General features: G+C 35.6%; 1 protein-coding gene across 1 annotated transcript in view; it reads right to left on the reverse strand.

Annotated features, from left to right (window-relative positions):
* Nucleotides 1–116, reverse strand: part of LOC140144322 (uncharacterized) — a 33,354-nt gene extending 33,238 nt beyond the window's left edge. The window contains exon 1 of the mRNA XM_072166146.1: nucleotides 13–116. The gene's annotated coding sequence lies outside the window, so the exon portion shown is untranslated. The remainder of the gene's footprint in view (nucleotides 1–12) is intronic.
* Between the last annotated feature and the right edge of the window lie 5,884 nt (nucleotides 117–6,000).

The following is a 6,000-nucleotide window of genomic DNA, read 5'->3' on the forward strand; positions in this document are numbered from 1 at the left end:
ATAGATTCTCACCTTGATTAGGACTTTGCTTAGTAAACACCAAGATCAATAGTATTCGAGTCTCTATAAAATTCGACAGTATCTTCGTAGCAACCATTATTGCAAGTATTTAGGCCTCCGTGTACTAATAATTTATTTGCCACTTGGTTTATATCACAGTGTAGTCCCAATTTCTTAGGAACATACTTTCGTCCTGACGCATGAATAGCAGTGTTTGTATATAACACACGGCATCGGTGCGCCCAGTCTGCACGGTTGGATGCGCTTGGCGGAATTTAAAGAAAAGAATAAGAATTTGACGTAAAAAGAAATTGAAGTAATAGATTAGTCGTTTTGTTGAACTTATTCATTGTATTGCAAACCCATTTATCATTATAAAATCTAAAAAAATGCATTTGAATTTGGCATATGGAGATTATGAACATAGGCTAGTTCTAATCGTATGGAGGCCCTATGTCACATGGGGGAAAATGGTAAATCACACATATTTCGCAGCATTTCTCCTCATTTTTCACAATTTTGCAGAATTCAGCAGCCTGTTTTAACAGATTTTGTCGTTATTTTAGAAAATCTGGCTGTTTTTGTGTGATCTCCCATTTTCCCCATGCGTCATGGGGCCTCTGTTCAGATCATGATTTTACATTTGAAATCACTCGCCTTTAAAAAAAAAAAAAAAAAAAATCTGCGGGGGGGTAGGTTCGGGGGGCTGAAAATTTGAAACGTTCAAAATCACTCATATTTTTAACCACTGGAATCTCAAGGCAGCCAATGTGTAGCATATAGCTCAATTTGGACTCCAACTTGTATATTTTGCATAGGGTTCCATGTAAAATTAAAACTTCAAATGCATTTTCTGAATTCCAAGTGCTTTTTTCTCTGGCGTCAAAAATTAGAATTGATTCCGGATCAAAGTTTCGCAACGAGAACTCGCATATTACTTAGGGCTTTCGAGATAAAAAAAAAAAAAAAAAAAAAAAAAAAGCCGCAAAATTTGAAATCGAAATTTGCTCCACAGGTTCCAAAGTACACAATGTGCTTACACTCAGTGATTTACCAGCCTACCTTGTATGTCCGATGTGTGAAATGCAGCCAATGCTTAATGGGCTGTTCCAGTTAAAATCCTTACACCCTCTAGATGGAGGTCATGACGTCAATCTTGCACAGAGGAGTGTAAAAAAAGCGGGAAATTTAAATCAAATTTGCTCCGCAGCTCCAAAGTACACAATGTGCTGACACTGTGATTTACCAGCATACCTTGTATGTCCTATGTGTGAAATGCAGCCAATGAGCTGTTCCAGTTAAAATCCTTACACCCTCTAGATGGAGGTCATGACGTCAATCTTGCACACAGGAGTGTAGATATCAAATGTGGTCACCCATTCAGGCAACTCCATTTGATATTCACACTCCCTGTGTGAAGATGTCTTGCCGGGTGGGGAGTATGGAATTCAAATGGAATAGCCCAACATTTCTTCTTTTGTAGGATTTGAAGGATTTCAATATTTAGGCCCTATGTCACATGGGGGAAAATGGTAAATCACACATATTTCGCAGCATTTCTCCTCATTTTTCACAATTTTGCAGAATTCAGCAGCCTGTTTTAACAGATTTTGTCGTTATTTTAGAAAATCTGGCTGTTTTTGTGTGATCTCCCATTTTCCCCCATGCGTCATGGGGCCTGTATGGCGTTAGATCATAATAATTTACTTCCTTACTTCAGTCATCATCATGATCATGACGGCATGCATCTTTCAGAACTTTTTTTTCCGACAGCGTTGATTTTATTTATTTAGGCTATATTCAGGAATTATAATTTATATTCAACAACACACCAAAATCATATGAACCTGTAGGCTCTACACTTTAAAAAAAAAATAGAGCCTGGTATATACCGGTAGTTAAAGCAGGTTTTTGAAATTTAAATGACTCTTAGCTTTTTAAAAATGGCTCCTGGTTCACTAGATAATCACAGGACCACGGAGCTGCTTTTTCCAAATGTGTGCCTCCTGGTCTAGAATAGATCTGCTTAATTTGTGGCTTGCTTATATACATGTGTCCCATCGGCCCAACGAATATATATGTGCGATAGTTTTTCGGGCGTGCGTAGCCAGGGGTAGACGAGTGGGATATCCCCCAGAAAGTTTTCAGGGATAAAATGGGAAGGCAAAGAAGAGTAAAGTGTTCTTATTAAAAATGATTAAAACTTGGACAAAAGTTGACAAATAGGGACGAAGATTTGGCCTTGCCCCCTCACACTGATATCCTGGCTATGTTATCACGTTTAAAATGTGTTTTCAATAATCATTGTTTTTAATCTGTTGTATTATTTGCTTCAATTGATTTCTTGACATTTTAAATTTAAATAATTAAATACTTGATATGATATGATGCGGATATAATTCTCTATCTTTTCTATCATTACTCTTCATCGATATACCAAAATAGCTGAAAATGTATCCATTTATAACCATGGCACATCCCCGTATACGCCAAGGAGACCCGGGCACTTGTTGTTAAAACGTTTTTAACAAACCAAAACGCCCCAGCAAACACAAAACGTTTTCGGCATCATTCGCAAAAGGTTATAAAAGGTTGTCAGAAAACGTTTAAATGTCGGGTTATGTAAAGGGTATAGTTAAGGGTATAAAACGTTTTCATAACATTAACAATCATTTTTTGATAATCTACTGCTCAGCAAACAAAAAATGTTTTAGAGAACACGTTTAAATGTATGGTTATATAAAGGGTATAAAACGTTTTAATAACATTCCAAAAACATTTTTGAAAACTTGATACAAAACATTCTAAAGAGAATGTTATTTTGGGGTTGAAAAATATTTTGCGAAAAATGTTTGCCCAAAATATTTGCAATAACGTTTTAAAAACGTTTTCATGACCTTTATATAACCCGACATTTAAATGTTATTAAAAGGTTTTGAAAAACATTTTAAGAACATTTCTGTGTTTGCTGAGTGCAAATATTTTAACATAATGTTATTTAAAAGTTGACAAAATATTTGGCAAAAAATGTTTGCAAAAATAGTTTACAATAACATTTTTGAAAACATTTAAAAAATATTGTTGTAGTGTGTTTTCATACAAAACGTTTTCATGACCTTTATATAACCCGACATTTTAATGTTATTAAAACGTTTTTATGTAAACCAAAAGCCAAAATATAACCTATTAAAAACGTTTTTAAAACGTTTTTGTGTTTGCTGGGGCGGTATATTAACGTTTCAAGAAGAAGATGTGTTTGTTGGGGAATGTCTGTTGTTGTTGTTCTTCTTAATTGTTGTTGTTGTTTACACTTTCTTTTCGAAATCTAATTTTTTTTAAAAAGAACTTTGTGAAAACATGACATATCCTCCAAAACCCGCTGCTTACTGCATGCTTGTTGGCAAAATCCATGGATTTGATCAACGTGTCTGACAGTGAGTATGGTGAGTAGTTTTGGTCCCCGACGGTTTGCGACTTTTTCGAATTCGTCATTATTAGCGAACTCTAAGGAGATATGGAATCCAAGATTAATACAGTTAAGTAGACTATAGGGCATAACAAAGCATTGTTCATTAATTTTAAAAATCATTTTATGCATACTAAAATTTTATCATTAATACCATCGATTTCAACTTCAATTTCAATTTTATTACAAAATGATATCGTGTCCCAAAGCCACTTGCATATTTTTTTTACAATATGAAATAACATTTGAAATCACTACTTTAAAGGGGCATTTTGTGATCCACAGCCTCATCCCCCACTTCGTTGAGATTTTTATACCACCGGAAAGTTCTGCTACATTTGCAAATATTTATTGCAGAATTGATTCATTCGCTTGGCAAAAATATCGTCAAATTTGTATTTACGTTCTGGTTAACATACAAAATAAATGAATTGCAAAAGCACTCACATGAAATACACATTCAATTTTATTACAAAATGCCTGGCCAACAGCATATTAAATATTTTGACAATATAAAATAACACACATTCACAATAAAACACATTCACAATAAAACAATTCCATAAAGCACTCATATGAAATACACATTGCACAATAATATTGCATATTTTTGTTTGGCAAATCCAGCAATTTTAATCACGACTTGGGGACACTGCATAGGCCTATAAGTTTACATTATTAGTGAAGCATAATAATTAATGAATGTTTTTCCCTATGCATCCACACACTTACCATGCAAGTCATTTCTCTCACAATACTCACGCATTGCTCCCCTCCCCCGGCCTGCCAAAAATCTTTGTCCCCTTCCCTTTGCACATGTCCAATTTTTGGGTTCACAATTATCAAACCTAAAAATGGTCTCGATACATAATGGGCTATTCCAGATAAAACATGCACCCCCCCTATAGAGGGCAACGGAAATCCAGATTTTTTGGTGGTCTTTGGGGCTCGGAATTCCAGCCTATTCTACTTATGCTGTTCCAAATTCCAGCTTATTTTGCCTAAGCTTGGCGCAAAATTTCCAGATTTTTCCACCATTTTGTTAGTCTGAAGGCATAGAGGGTTTTGGAATTCCAGGTTTATTGTGTTTATCCTTGGTTGGATTTCCAGACTTTTTTGCCTCTGGTCAATAAAATAATCCATATTTTTGTCCATTGAGGTGCTGGAATTCCAGATGGTTTTGTTAGTAATTTGTCGGGATTTCCAGCCTTTTGTGCAAATAGATATCAGGAATTCCATTCTCTTCCAGGTTAATGCAATTTGTCATTATGTATGTGCATAATGTATGTTGGGGGCGTTTTCTCCCCCCACCCAAGTTGGTGGTACTAGTAGTTATAATCATCATGATTGACAGCCCAAGTGACCATGACAACCAACATTCTTCAGTTCTTGTTGAGTAAGCCCTTATTATTAGTAGGAAAGAAAAAGAGGGTACACCAACTTGACGGAAAACAAGTCGCAGGGTGGCGAATCAGACCCCTCCCCTGCTCAGTTGACAGATATGTTGTGACAAAATTTACAATATGCATCTCCCTTTTGGCCTATTTTAGACCAAATTGCCGCGCTTTGCGCGCAATCTTGGTAAAGCCATTTGAGTGAGTAGATCTGCGACAATCATGTTGCCTTGCCCACAGGACCATCAAAAGGTAAATCCGGCCATATACCAGGTATATGATATACACATTTTAGGCTATTCCAGTTGAAAGACATACACCCTGTATGGAAGACATTACTTTAGTCTCTCACACAGGGGGTGTAGATTCCAAATGAAGTCACCCCCAAGAAAATGGTTGCCCTGAAAATAAGCTGTTTCTTTACTCAATTAATGAGAGTTTCATTGAGTAAAGAAACAGTTTAAAAGCTAAGTGCACTATCTTAAGTTAATGAAAACAAGTTCACAGAAAGCAAGCACACTTCGCGAGGGGTTTATTTTTGCGGATTTCGCGAATGGAGTTCCATCCACGAAATTAACACCTCGCGAATATATATAATAATGTATTGCAAGTATAGGGCAAAACTAAGCATCGCGAAAATAACAATTGCAAAAATGTCTCTGTAACTCCAAATCGCGACAATAACTGTACGCGAAAATTACCACTTAAACAGTAATTTAATACAAGCAGAGAAACTCTCTGGACTGACCTTTCACAAGTTCAACAAAAGTCAATACTATTACGTAATTGTTTGTTCATGGGACATTGCAAACATAGATAGTGCACACACACTTCATCCATGCAGTACAAAGTGTTTATCTGTTTCCAAATTTACTGTGTGCTTTATTTTAGCAGATTTGAGGGAAAATATTATTCTGTGTATTAAAAACAAATCAACCCATCGTGGCTTGGGGTTTTAATAACAGGTTTAATTTCCGGAATTGATTGATTTTCAATGATGGATACAAATTTGAAGTTTAGCATCAGTTTTTGTTAATATTTTGTTAAGTTTTATAAAATGTTGCAAATTAAAAAAATAATTAATAGTATCAAAGGCTACGAAAAAACCCTTCTCTACGGGGCCAACCAACCCGGAATTTG

The sequence above is a fragment of the Amphiura filiformis genome, unplaced genomic scaffold, assembly GCF_039555335.1.
Source record: "Amphiura filiformis unplaced genomic scaffold, Afil_fr2py scaffold_49, whole genome shotgun sequence".
In the NCBI taxonomy this organism is placed as follows: Eukaryota; Metazoa; Echinodermata; class Ophiuroidea; order Amphilepidida; family Amphiuridae; genus Amphiura; species Amphiura filiformis.